Raw genomic sequence first — 13,823 nt, 5'->3', positions numbered from 1 at the left:
TAAAAGGGAGGGCGGAGAGAAGACAAGGAAGGTGAATGAGGTGTTCCAATGTGAAATGCCGGAAACACAGAAACACAGACGACACACAACAAGAGGTGGCAATCTATTCATTAATTGCATTTAATCAATGAGCTCATTATCACTCATGCATTGTCCAACAGGTGTTGAAATAATGGGATTAAAAGGGGAGATCCCTTCAGAAAGACAGAAACAATAGCAAAGACAAAAAACACTTTTGGAATCTGCTTTTAGTCAACACATAAGGAAAGGGTGCACCGGTCCTGGAAATACTGCAATACCAGGTCAATGCGTGGAGTGGACAGAGCAAGCTCTATTTCCATCTCCCTGTTCTAAAAATCCATTTAATATATGGTCCCCAGATAGGGGACGTATCAGATATTAAACTGATAAGAACAGATACTACACTTGATCTTAGCCAAAAGGCCGAGAAGCGATAACCCGAACGGGCCGCGCGTTGCCCGAGCCTGCCCGATACTGCTGTTCAGCCCTTGCAGCGATTCAGCCTACTTCTAGGCAATTCCATGGGGCCCTGCAGGCTCACACACTCACAGCTACACGGGAGGTGAATAAAGGCCGGAGAGGAAGCCAGACAGGATTTGCTTCTTTTGCTTGCACCACAATGCAGTGCTGAAAGAGGAGGAATCTACATAAAAACGCCTTCCTGGCAACGCCCAAATGCCCTGCTGCCATGCAGATAAACACTGGCAGTGGCAGCAAGTGCATGCCCACAGCCACCCCTTGTTCCTTCACACCTTGTATCAGCTGTAATCCAGTCCAGTCCAGTGCTGCCTGCTGAGCAGCACTGACCAACACTGCCTGGGCCCAGGCTTTTATCTCTGAGGCCCCATTATGATGTCAGAAAGCTGGCTCTGGAATCCTGAGGGCTCCACTATGACACGTGCAAAGTTCCGTCTGAACTTTATATAAGACGGTGAGGCTCAGTCAGTCACTCAGTGTTGCCTGAGAGGGCAACACTGCAACAGCCGGCCGCCAGGCTGTCTTTTTTTTGCACAGCTAGTTGCCTCCAGGAGGCCACAAGAGGGAGACAAGGGACTGCAAAATGGAAAATAGGCATCCACCAACTTTACAGACAACTTCTCCTTGCTCCTACAACCTCCATCCTTGCACAGTTTGTTATTCTTCTAGGTAACATAGTAACAAATCCAAATTGCTGCTCTCTTTGTAGGCAAGCAAGGCTTTGTTGCAACTGCAATTCTTACTTCTTCTTGAAATGTAGGGACGACAGTACATTCCATCACATCCATCTAGTGTACACAGGTAGGTCCATTGTGGCGGGCAGGCGAGCGGGCGGGCTGCTTTATTGGCTGTTTGCTGTTCCCCTACTCCACTCCACTATTTGACTGTTGTGCTGCATCAATCAATCAATCAATCAATCAATCAATCAATCAAGCAATCAATCAGTGGCTGGCTCAGGTGCAGCTCTTTAACTTACCTAAAAGGGAGGGCGGAGAGAAGACAAGGAAGGTGAATGAGGTGTTCCAATGTGAAATGCCAGAAACACAGAAACACAGACGACACACAACAAGAGGTGGCAATCTATTCATTAATTGCATTTAATCAATGAGCTCATTATCACTCATGCATTGTCCAACAGGTGTTGAAATAATGGGATTAAAAGGGGAGATCCCTTCAGAAAGACAGAAACAATAGCAAAGACAAAAAACACTTTTGGAATCTGCTTTTAGTCAACACATAAGGAAAGGGTGCACCGGTCCTGGAAATACTGCAATACCAGGTCAATGCGTGGAGTGGACAGAGCAAGCTCTATTTCCATCTCCCTGTTCTAAAAATCCATTTAATATATGGTCCCCAGATAGGGGACGTATCAGATATTAAACTGATAAGAACAGATACTACACTTGATCTTAGCCAAAAGGCCGAGAAGCGATAACCCGAACGGGCCGCGCGTTGCCCGAGCCTGCCCGATACTGCTGTTCAGCCCTTGCAGCGATTCAGCCTACTTCTAGGCAATTCCATGGGGCCCTGCAGGCTCACACACTCACAGCTACACGGGAGGTGAATAAAGGCCGGAGAGGAAGCCAGACAGGATTTGCTTCTTTTGCTTGCACCACAATGCAGTGCTGAAAGAGGAGGAATCTACATAAAAACGCCTTCCTGGCAACGCCCAAATGCCCTGCTGCCATGCAGATAAACACTGGCAGCGGCAGCAAGTGCATGCCCACAGCCACCCCTTGTTCCTTCACACCTTGTATCAGCTGTAATCCAGTCCAGTCCAGTGCTGCCTGCTGAGCAGCACTGACCAACACTGCCTGGGCCCAGGCTTTTATCTCTGAGGCCCCATTATGATGTCAGAAAGCTGGCTCTGGAATCCTGAGGGCTCCACTATGACACGTGCAAAGTTCCGTCTGAACTTTATATAAGACGGTGAGGCTCAGTCAGTCACTCAGTGTTGCCTGAGAGGGCAACACTGCAACAGCCGGCCGCCAGGCTGTCTTTTTTTTGCACAGCTAGTTGCCTCCAGGAGGCCACAAGAGGGAGACAAGGGACTGCAAAATGGAAAATAGGCATCCACCAACTTTACAGACAACTTCTCCTTGCTCCTACAACCTCCATCCTTGCACAGTTTGTTATTCTTCTAGGTAACATAGTAACAAATCCAAATTGCTGCTCTCTTTGTAGGCAAGCAAGGCTTTGTTGCAACTGCAATTCTTACTTCTTCTTGAAATGTAGGGACGACAGTACATTCCATCACATCCATCTAGTGTACACAGGTAGGTCCATTGTGGCGGGCAGGCGAGCGGGCGGGCTGCTTTATTGGCTGTTTGCTGTTCCCCTACTCCACTCCACTATTTGACTGTTGTGCTGCATCAATCAATCAATCAATCAATCAATCAATCAATCAATCAATCAATCAATCAGTGGCTGGCTCAGGTGCAGCTCTTTAACTTACCTAAAAGGGAGGGCGGAGAGAAGACAAGGAAGGTGAATGAGGTGTTCCAATGTGAAATGCCGGAAACACAGAAACACAGACGACACACAACAAGAGGTGGCAATCTATTCATTAATTGCATTTAATCAATGAGCTCATTATCACTCATGCATTGTCCAACAGGTGTTGAAATAATGGGATTAAAAGGGGAGATCCCTTCAGAAAGACAGAAACAATAGCAAAGACAAAAAACACTTTTGGAATCTGCTTTTAGTCAACACATAAGGAAAGGGTGCACCGGTCCTGGAAATACTGCAATACCAGGTCAATGCGTGGAGTGGACAGAGCAAGCTCTATTTCCATCTCCCTGTTCTAAAAATCCATTTAATATATGGTCCCCAGATAGGGGACGTATCAGATATTAAACTGATAAGAACAGATACTACACTTGATCTTAGCCAAAAGGCCGAGAAGCGATAACCCGAACGGGCCGCGCGTTGCCCGAGCCTGCCCGATACTGCTGTTCAGCCCTTGCAGCGATTCAGCCTACTTCTAGGCAATTCCATGGGGCCCTGCAGGCTCACACACTCACAGCTACACGGGAGGTGAATAAAGGCCGGAGAGGAAGCCAGACAGGATTTGCTTCTTTTGCTTGCACCACAATGCAGTGCTGAAAGAGGAGGAATCTACATAAAAATGCCTTCCTGGCAACGCCCAAATGCCCTGCTGCCATGCAGATAAACACTGGCAGCGGCAGCAAGTGCATGCCCACAGCCACCCCTTGTTCCTTCACACCTTGTATCAGCTGTAATCCAGTCCAGTCCAGTGCTGCCTGCTGAGCAGCACTGACCAACACTGCCTGGGCCCAGGCTTTTATCTCTGAGGCCCCATTATGATGTCAGAAAGCTGGCTCTGGAATCCTGAGGGCTCCACTATGACACGTGCAAAGTTCCGTCTGAACTTTATATAAGACGGTGAGGCTCAGTCAGTCACTCAGTGTTGCCTGAGAGGGCAACACTGCAACAGCCGGCCGCCAGGCTGTCTTTTTTTTGCACAGCTAGTTGCCTCCAGGAGGCCACAAGAGGGAGACAAGGGACTGCAAAATGGAAAATAGGCATCCACCAACTTTACAGACAACTTCTCCTTGCTCCTACAACCTCCATCCTTGCACAGTTTGTTATTCTTCTAGGTAACATAGTAACAAATCCAAATTGCTGCTCTCTTTGTAGGCAAGCAAGGCTTTGTTGCAACTGCAATTCTTACTTCTTCTTGAAATGTAGGGACGACAGTACATTCCATCACATCCATCTAGTGTACACAGGTAGGTCCATTGTGGCGGGCAGGCGAGCGGGCGGGCTGCTTTATTGGCTGTTTGCTGTTCCCCTACTCCACTCCACTATTTGACTGTTGTGCTGCATCAATCAATCAATCAATCAATCAATCAATCAATCAATCAATCAATCAATCAATCAGTGGCTGGCTCAGGTGCAGCTCTTTAACTTACCTAAAAGGGAGGGCGGAGAGAAGACAAGGAAGGTGAATGAGGTGTTCCAATGTGAAATGCCGGAAACACAGAAACACAGACGACACACAACAAAAGGTGGCAATCTATTCATTAATTGCATTTAATCAATGAGCTCATTATCACTCATGCATTGTCCAACAGGTGTTGAAATAATGGGATTAAAAGGGGAGATCCCTTCAGAAAGACAGAAACAATAGCAAAGATAAAAAACACTTTTGGAATCTGCTTTTAGTCAACACATAAGGAAAGGGTGCACCGGTCCTGGAAATACTGCAATACCAGGTCAATGCGTGGAGTGGACAGAGCAAGCTCTATTTCCATCTCCCTGTTCTAAAAATCCATTTAATATATGGTCCCCAGATAGGGGACGTATCAGATATTAAACTGATAAGAACAGATACTACACTTGATCTTAGCCAAAAGGCCGAGAAGCGATAACCCGAACGGGCCGCGCGTTGCCCGAGCCTGCCCGATACTGCTGTTCAGCCCTTGCAGCGATTCAGCCTACTTCTAGGCAATTCCATGGGGCCCTGCAGGCTCACACACTCACAGCTACACGGGAGGTGAATAAAGGCCGGAGAGGAAGCCAGACAGGATTTGCTTCTTTTGCTTGCACCACAATGCAGTGCTGAAAGAGGAGGAATCTACATAAAAACGCCTTCCTGGCAACGCCCAAATGCCCTGCTGCCATGCAGATAAACACTGGCAGCGGCAGCAAGTGCATGCCCACAGCCACCCCTTGTTCCTTCACACCTTGTATCAGCTGTAATCCAGTCCAGTCCAGTGCTGCCTGCTGAGCAGCACTGACCAACACTGCCTGGGCCCAGGCTTTTATCTCTGAGGCCCCATTATGATGTCAGAAAGCTGGCTCTGGAATCCTGAGGGCTCCACTATGACACGTGCAAAGTTCCGTCTGAACTTTATATAAGACGGTGAGGCTCAGTCAGTCACTCAGTGTTGCCTGAGAGGGCAACACTGCAACAGCCGGCCGCCAGGCTGTCTTTTTTTTGCACAGCTAGTTGCCTCCAGGAGGCCACAAGAGGGAGACAAGGGACTGCAAAATGGAAAATAGGCATCCACCAACTTTACAGACAACTTCTCCTTGCTCCTACAACCTCCATCCTTGCACAGTTTGTTATTCTTCTAGGTAACATAGTAACAAATCCAAATTGCTGCTCTCTTTGTAGGCAAGCAAGGCTTTGTTGCAACTGCAATTCTTACTTCTTCTTGAAATGTAGGGACGACAGTACATTCCATCACATCCATCTAGTGTACACAGGTAGGTCCATTGTGGCGGGCAGGCGAGCGGGCGGGCTGCTTTATTGGCTGTTTGCTGTTCCCCTACTCCACTCCACTATTTGACTGTTGTGCTGCATCAATCAATCAATCAATCAATCAATCAATCAATCAATCAATCAATCAATCAATCAATCAGTGGCTGGCTCAGGTGCAGCTCTTTAACTTACCTAAAAGGGAGGGCGGAGAGAAGACAAGGAAGGTGAATGAGGTGTTCCAATGTGAAATGCCGGAAACACAGAAACACAGACGACACACAACAAGAGGTGGCAATCTATTCATTAATTGCATTTAATCAATGAGCTCATTATCACTCATGCATTGTCCAACAGGTGTTGAAATAATGGGATTAAAAGGGGAGATCCCTTCAGAAAGACAGAAACAATAGCAAAGACAAAAAACACTTTTGGAATCTGCTTTTAGTCAACACATAAGGAAAGGGTGCACCGGTCCTGGAAATACTGCAATACCAGGTCAATGCGTGGAGTGGACAGAGCAAGCTCTATTTCCATCTCCCTGTTCTAAAAATCCATTTAATATATGGTCCCCAGATAGGGGACGTATCAGATATTAAACTGATAAGAACAGATACTACACTTGATCTTAGCCAAAAGGCCGAGAAGCGATAACCCGAACGGGCCGCGCGTTGCCCGAGCCTGCCCGATACTGCTGTTCAGCCCTTGCAGCGATTCAGCCTACTTCTAGGCAATTCCATGGGGCCCTGCAGGCTCACACACTCACAGCTACACGGGAGGTGAATAAAGGCCGGAGAGGAAGCCAGACAGGATTTGCTTCTTTTGCTTGCACCACAATGCAGTGCTGAAAGAGGAGGAATCTACATAAAAACGCCTTCCTGGCAACGCCCAAATGCCCTGCTGCCATGCAGATAAACACTGGCAGCGGCAGCAAGTGCATGCCCACAGCCACCCCTTGTTCCTTCACACCTTGTATCAGCTGTAATCCAGTCCAGTCCAGTGCTGCCTGCTGAGCAGCACTGACCAACACTGCCTGGGCCCAGGCTTTTATCTCTGAGGCCCCATTATGATGTCAGAAAGCTGGCTCTGGAATCCTGAGGGCTCCACTATGACACGTGCAAAGTTCCGTCTGAACTTTATATAAGACGGTGAGGCTCAGTCAGTCACTCAGTGTTGCCTGAGAGGGCAACACTGCAACAGCCGGCCGCCAGGCTGTCTTTTTTTTGCACAGCTAGTTGCCTCCAGGAGGCCACAAGAGGGAGACAAGGGACTGCAAAATGGAAAATAGGCATCCACCAACTTTACAGACAACTTCTCCTTGCTCCTACAACCTCCATCCTTGCACAGTTTGTTATTCTTCTAGGTAACATAGTAACAAATCCAAATTGCTGCTCTCTTTGTAGGCAAGCAAGGCTTTGTTGCAACTGCAATTCTTACTTCTTCTTGAAATGTAGGGACGACAGTACATTCCATCACATCCATCTAGTGTACACAGGTAGGTCCATTGTGGCGGGCAGGCGAGCGGGCGGGCTGCTTTATTGGCTGTTTGCTGTTCCCCTACTCCACTCCACTATTTGACTGTTGTGCTGCATCAATCAATCAATCAATCAATCAATCAATCAATCAATCAATCAATCAATCAATCAATCAGTGGCTGGCTCAGGTGCAGCTCTTTAACTTACCTAAAAGGGAGGGCAGAGAGAAGACAAGGAAGGTGAATGAGGTGTTCCAATGTGAAATGCCGGAAACACAGAAACACAGACGACACACAACAAGAGGTGGCAATCTATTCATTAATTGCATTTAATCAATGAGCTCATTATCACTCATGCATTGTCCAACAGGTGTTGAAATAATGGGATTAAAAGGGGAGATCCCTTCAGAAAGACAGAAACAATAGCAAAGACAAAAAACACTTTTGGAATCTGCTTTTAGTCAACACATAAGGAAAGGGTGCACCGGTCCTGGAAATACTGCAATACCAGGTCAATGCGTGGAGTGGACAGAGCAAGCTCTATTTCCATCTCCCTGTTCTAAAAATCCATTTAATATATGGTCCCCAGATAGGGGACGTATCAGATATTAAACTGATAAGAACAGATACTACACTTGATCTTAGCCAAAAGGCCGAGAAGCGATAACCCGAACGGGCCGCGCGTTGCCCGAGCCTGCCCGATACTGCTGTTCAGCCCTTGCAGCGATTCAGCCTACTTCTAGGCAATTCCATGGGGCCCTGCAGGCTCACACACTCACAGCTACACGGGAGGTGAATAAAGGCCGGAGAGGAAGCCAGACAGGATTTGCTTCTTTTGCTTGCACCACAATGCAGTGCTGAAAGAGGAGGAATCTACATAAAAACGCCTTCCTGGCAACGCCCAAATGCCCTGCTGCCATGCAGATAAACACTGGCAGCGGCAGCAAGTGCATGCCCACAGCCACCCCTTGTTCCTTCACACCTTGTATCAGCTGTAATCCAGTCCAGTCCAGTGCTGCCTGCTGAGCAGCACTGACCAACACTGCCTGGGCCCAGGCTTTTATCTCTGAGGCCCCATTATGATGTCAGAAAGCTGGCTCTGGAATCCTGAGGGCTCCACTATGACACGTGCAAAGTTCCGTCTGAACTTTATATAAGACGGTGAGGCTCAGTCAGTCACTCAGTGTTGCCTGAGAGGGCAACACTGCAACAGCCGGCCGCCAGGCTGTCTTTTTTTTGCACAGCTAGTTGCCTCCAGGAGGCCACAAGAGGGAGACAAGGGACTGCAAAATGGAAAATAGGCATCCACCAACTTTACAGACAACTTCTCCTTGCTCCTACAACCTCCATCCTTGCACAGTTTGTTATTCTTCTAGGTAACATAGTAACAAATCCAAATTGCTGCTCTCTTTGTAGGCAAGCAAGGCTTTGTTGCAACTGCAATTCTTACTTCTTCTTGAAATGTAGGGACGACAGTACATTCCATCACATCCATCTAGTGTACACAGGTAGGTCCATTGTGGCGGGCAGGCGAGCGGGCGGGCTGCTTTATTGGCTGTTTGCTGTTCCCCTACTCCACTCCACTATTTGACTGTTGTGCTGCATCAATCAATCAATCAATCAATCAATCAATCAATCAATCAATCAGTGGCTGGCTCAGGTGCAGCTCTTTAACTTACCTAAAAGGGAGGGCGGAGAGAAGACAAGGAAGGTGAATGAGGTGTTCCAATGTGAAATGCCGGAAACACAGAAACACAGACGACACACAACAAGAGGTGGCAATCTATTCATTAATTGCATTTAATCAATGAGCTCATTATCACTCATGCATTGTCCAACAGGTGTTGAAATAATGGGATTAAAAGGGGAGATCCCTTCAGAAAGACAGAAACAATAGCAAAGACAAAAAACACTTTTGGAATCTGCTTTTAGTCAACACATAAGGAAAGGGTGCACCGGTCCTGGAAATACTGCAATACCAGGTCAATGCGTGGAGTGGACAGAGCAAGCTCTATTTCCATCTCCCTGTTCTAAAAATCCATTTAATATATGGTCCCCAGATAGGGGACGTATCAGATATTAAACTGATAAGAACAGATACTACACATGATCTTAGCCAAAAGGCCGAGAAGCGATAACCCGAACGGGCCGCGCGTTGCCCGAGCCTGCTGTTCAGCCCTTGCAGCGATTCAGCCTACTTCTAGGCAATTCCATGGGGCCCTGCAGGCTCACACACTCACAGCTACACGGGAGGTGAATAAAGGCCGGAGAGGAAGCCAGACAGGATTTGCTTCTTTTGCTTGCACCACAATGCAGTGCTGAAAGAGGAGGAATCTACATAAAAACGCCTTCCTGGCAACACCCAAATGCCCTGCTGCCATGCAGATAAACACTGGCAGTGGCAGCAAGTGCATGCCCACAGCCACCCCTTGTTCCTTCACACCTTGTATCAGCTGTAATCCAGTCCAGTCCAGTGCTGCCTGCTGAGCAGCACTGACCAACACTGCCTGGGCCCAGGCTTTTATCTCTGAGGCCCCATTATGATGTCAGAAAGCTGGCTCTGGAATCCTGAGGGCTCCACTATGACACGTGCAAAGTTCCGTCTGAACTTTATATAAGACGGTGAGGCTCAGTCAGTCACTCAGTGTTGCCTGAGAGGGCAACACTGCAACAGCCGGCCGCCAGGCTGTCTTTTTTTTGCACAGCTAGTTGCCTCCAGGAGGCCACAAGAGGGAGACAAGGGACTGCAAAATGGAAAATAGGCATCCACCAACTTTACAGACAACTTCTCCTTGCTCCTACAACCTCCATCCTTGCACAGTTTGTTATTCTTCTAGGTAACATAGTAACAAATCCAAATTGCTGCTCTCTTTGTAGGCAAGCAAGGCTTTGTTGCAACTGCAATTCTTACTTCTTCTTGAAATGTAGGGACGACAGTACATTCCATCACATCCATCTAGTGTACACAGGTAGGTCCATTGTGGCGGGCAGGCGAGCGGGCGGGCTGCTTTATTGGCTGTTTGCTGTTCCCCTACTCCACTCCACTATTTGACTGTTGTGCTGCATCAATCAATCAATCAATCAATCAATCAATCAATCAATCAATCAATCAAGCAATCAATCAGTGGCTGGCTCAGGTGCAGCTCTTTAACTTACCTAAAAGGGAGGGCGGAGAGAAGACAAGGAAGGTGAATGAGGTGTTCCAATGTGAAATGCCGGAAACACAGAAACACAGACGACACACAACAAGAGGTGGCAATCTATTCATTAATTGCATTTAATCAATGAGCTCATTATCACTCATGCATTGTCCAACAGGTGTTGAAATAATGGGATTAAAAGGGGAGATCCCTTCAGAAAGACAGAAACAATAGCAAAGACAAAAAACACTTTTGGAATCTGCTTTTAGTCAACACATAAGGAAAGGGTGCACCGGTCCTGGAAATACTGCAATACCAGGTCAATGCGTGGAGTGGACAGAGCAAGCTCTATTTCCATCTCCCTGTTCTAAAAATCCATTTAATATATGGTCCCCAGATAGGGGACGTATCAGATATTAAACTGATAAGAACAGATACTACACTTGATCTTAGCCAAAAGGCCGAGAAGCGATAACCCGAACGGGCCGCGCGTTGCCCGAGCCTGCCCGATACTGCTGTTCAGCCCTTGCAGCGATTCAGCCTACTTCTAGGCAATTCCATGGGGCCCTGCAGGCTCACACACTCACAGCTACACGGGAGGTGAATAAAGGCCGGAGAGGAAGCCAGACAGGATTTGCTTCTTTTGCTTGCACCACAATGCAGTGCTGAAAGAGGAGGAATCTACATAAAAACGCCTTCCTGGCAACGCCCAAATGCCCTGCTGCCATGCAGATAAACACTGGCAGCGGCAGCAAGTGCATGCCCACAGCCACCCCTTGTTCCTTCACACCTTGTATCAGCTGTAATCCAGTCCAGTCCAGTGCTGCCTGCTGAGCAGCACTGACCAACACTGCCTGGGCCCAGGCTTTTATCTCTGAGGCCCCATTATGATGTCAGAAAGCTGGCTCTGGAATCCTGAGGGCTCCACTATGACACGTGCAAAGTTCCGTCTGAACTTTATATAAGACGGTGAGGCTCAGTCAGTCACTCAGTGTTGCCTGAGAGGGCAACACTGCAACAGCCGGCCGCCAGGCTGTCTTTTTTTTGCACAGCTAGTTGCCTCCAGGAGGCCACAAGAGGGAGACAAGGGACTGCAAAATGGAAAATAGGCATCCACCAACTTTACAGACAACTTCTCCTTGCTCCTACAACCTCCATCCTTGCACAGTTTGTTATTCTTCTAGGTAACATAGTAACAAATCCAAATTGCTGCTCTCTTTGTAGGCAAGCAAGGCTTTGTTGCAACTGCAATTCTTACTTCTTCTTGAAATGTAGGGACGACAGTACATTCCATCACATCCATCTAGTGTACACAGGTAGGTCCATTGTGGCGGGCAGGCGAGCGGGCGGGCTGCTTTATTGGCTGTTTGCTGTTCCCCTACTCCACTCCACTATTTGACTGTTGTGCTGCATCAATCAATCAATCAATCAATCAATCAATCAATCAATCAATCAATCAGTGGCTGGCTCAGGTGCAGCTCTTTAACTTACCTAAAAGGGAGGGCGGAGAGAAGACAAGGAAGGTGAATGAGGTGTTCCAATGTGAAATGCCGGAAACACAGAAACACAGACGACACACAACAAGAGGTGGCAATCTATTCATTAATTGCATTTAATCAATGAGCTCATTATCACTCATGCATTGTCCAACAGGTGTTGAAATAATGGGATTAAAAGGGGAGATCCCTTCAGAAAGACAGAAACAATAGCAAAGACAAAAAACACTTTTGGAATCTGCTTTTAGTCAACACATAAGGAAAGGGTGCACCGGTCCTGGAAATACTGCAATACCAGGTCAATGCGTGGAGTGGACAGAGCAAGCTCTATTTCCATCTCCCTGTTCTAAAAATCCATTTAATATATGGTCCCCAGATAGGGGACGTATCAGATATTAAACTGATAAGAACAGATACTACACTTGATCTTAGCCAAAAGGCCGAGAAGCGATAACCCGAACGGGCCGCGCGTTGCCCGAGCCTGCCCGATACTGCTGTTCAGCCCTTGCAGCGATTCAGCCTACTTCTAGGCAATTCCATGGGGCCCTGCAGGCTCACACACTCACAGCTACACGGGAGGTGAATAAAGGCCGGAGAGGAAGCCAGACAGGATTTGCTTCTTTTGCTTGCACCACAATGCAGTGCTGAAAGAGGAGGAATCTACATAAAAACGCCTTCCTGGCAACGCCCAAATGCCCTGCTGCCATGCAGATAAACACTGGCAGCGGCAGCAAGTGCATGCCCACAGCCACCCCTTGTTCCTTCACACCTTGTATCAGCTGTAATCCAGTCCAGTCCAGTGCTGCCTGCTGAGCAGCACTGACCAACACTGCCTGGGCCCAGGCTTTTATCTCTGAGGCCCCATTATGATGTCAGAAAGCTGGCTCTGGAATCCTGAGGGCTCCACTATGACACGTGCAAAGTTCCGTCTGAACTTTATATAAGACGGTGAGGCTCAGTCAGTCACTCAGTGTTGCCTGAGAGGGCAACACTGCAACAGCCGGCCGCCAGGCTGTCTTTTTTTTGCACAGCTAGTTGCCTCCAGGAGGCCACAAGAGGGAGACAAGGGACTGCAAAATGGAAAATAGGCATCCACCAACTTTACAGACAACTTCTCCTTGCTCCTACAACCTCCATCCTTGCACAGTTTGTTATTCTTCTAGGTAACATAGTAACAAATCCAAATTGCTGCTCTCTTTGTAGGCAAGCAAGGCTTTGTTGCAACTGCAATTCTTACTTCTTCTTGAAATGTAGGGACGACAGTACATTCCATCACATCCATCTAGTGTACACAGGTAGGTCCATTGTGGCGGGCAGGCGAGCGGGCGGGCTGCTTTATTGGCTGTTTGCTGTTCCCCTACTCCACTCCACTATTTGACTGTTGTGCTGCATCAATCAATCAATCAATCAATCAATCAATCAATCAATCAATCAATCAATCAATCAATCAATCAGTGGCTGGCTCAGGTGCAGCTCTTTAACTTACCTAAAAGGGAGGGCAGAGAGAAGACAAGGAAGGTGAATGAGGTGTTCCAATGTGAAATGCCGGAAACACAGAAACACAGACGACACACAACAAGAGGTGGCAATCTATTCATTAATTGCATTTAATCAATGAGCTCATTATCACTCATGCATTGTCCAACAGGTGTTGAAATAATGGGATTAAAAGGGGAGATCCCTTCAGAAAGACAGAAACAATAGCAAAGACAAAAAACACTTTTGGAATCTGCTTTTAGTCAACACATAAGGAAAGGGTGCACCGGTCCTGGAAATACTGCAATACCAGGTCAATGCGTGGAGTGGACAGAGCAAGCTCTATTTCCATCTCCCTGTTCTAAAAATCCATTTAATATATGGTCCCCAGATAGGGGACGTATCAGATATTAAACTGCTAAGAACAGATACTACACTTGATCTTAGCCAAAAGGCCGAGAAGCGATAACCCGAACGGGCCGCGCGTTGCCCGAGCCTGCCCGATACTG

At 47.6% G+C, this 13,823-nt stretch overlaps 10 non-coding genes across 10 annotated transcripts; all 10 read right to left on the bottom strand.

The window, feature by feature from the left end:
* Window positions 1-265: 265 nt before the first annotated feature.
* LOC142715943 (U2 spliceosomal RNA) lies at window positions 266-456 on the bottom strand. Its single transcript, XR_012871257.1, has one exon. It is a non-coding gene; the product is annotated as a U2 spliceosomal RNA (small nuclear RNA).
* A 1,284-nt stretch (window positions 457-1,740) lies between these two features.
* Window positions 1,741-1,931, bottom strand: LOC142715942 (U2 spliceosomal RNA). The gene has a single exon (XR_012871256.1). It is a non-coding gene; the product is annotated as a U2 spliceosomal RNA (small nuclear RNA).
* A 1,288-nt stretch (window positions 1,932-3,219) lies between these two features.
* LOC142715940 (U2 spliceosomal RNA) lies at window positions 3,220-3,410 on the bottom strand. Its single transcript, XR_012871254.1, has one exon. It is a non-coding gene; the product is annotated as a U2 spliceosomal RNA (small nuclear RNA).
* Window positions 3,411-4,702: 1,292 nt separating this feature from the next.
* LOC142715939 (U2 spliceosomal RNA) lies at window positions 4,703-4,893 on the bottom strand. The gene has a single exon (XR_012871253.1). It is a non-coding gene; the product is annotated as a U2 spliceosomal RNA (small nuclear RNA).
* Window positions 4,894-6,189: 1,296 nt separating this feature from the next.
* On the bottom strand, window positions 6,190-6,380 carry LOC142715938 (U2 spliceosomal RNA). Its single transcript, XR_012871252.1, has one exon. It is a non-coding gene; the product is annotated as a U2 spliceosomal RNA (small nuclear RNA).
* A 1,296-nt stretch (window positions 6,381-7,676) lies between these two features.
* LOC142715936 (U2 spliceosomal RNA) lies at window positions 7,677-7,867 on the bottom strand. Its single transcript, XR_012871251.1, has one exon. It is a non-coding gene; the product is annotated as a U2 spliceosomal RNA (small nuclear RNA).
* Window positions 7,868-9,147: 1,280 nt separating this feature from the next.
* LOC142716024 (U2 spliceosomal RNA) lies at window positions 9,148-9,338 on the bottom strand. Its single transcript, XR_012871330.1, has one exon. It is a non-coding gene; the product is annotated as a U2 spliceosomal RNA (small nuclear RNA).
* A 1,286-nt stretch (window positions 9,339-10,624) lies between these two features.
* Window positions 10,625-10,815, bottom strand: LOC142715935 (U2 spliceosomal RNA). The gene has a single exon (XR_012871250.1). It is a non-coding gene; the product is annotated as a U2 spliceosomal RNA (small nuclear RNA).
* A 1,284-nt stretch (window positions 10,816-12,099) lies between these two features.
* LOC142715934 (U2 spliceosomal RNA) lies at window positions 12,100-12,290 on the bottom strand. Its single transcript, XR_012871249.1, has one exon. It is a non-coding gene; the product is annotated as a U2 spliceosomal RNA (small nuclear RNA).
* A 1,300-nt stretch (window positions 12,291-13,590) lies between these two features.
* Window positions 13,591-13,781, bottom strand: LOC142716030 (U2 spliceosomal RNA). The gene has a single exon (XR_012871335.1). It is a non-coding gene; the product is annotated as a U2 spliceosomal RNA (small nuclear RNA).
* Between the last annotated feature and the right edge of the window lie 42 nt (window positions 13,782-13,823).

Source organism: Rhinoderma darwinii, unplaced genomic scaffold (genome assembly GCF_050947455.1).
Source record: "Rhinoderma darwinii isolate aRhiDar2 unplaced genomic scaffold, aRhiDar2.hap1 Scaffold_446, whole genome shotgun sequence".
Taxonomy (NCBI): Eukaryota; Metazoa; Chordata; class Amphibia; order Anura; family Rhinodermatidae; genus Rhinoderma; species Rhinoderma darwinii.
This window is presented reverse-complemented; position numbering and strand designations above follow the sequence as displayed.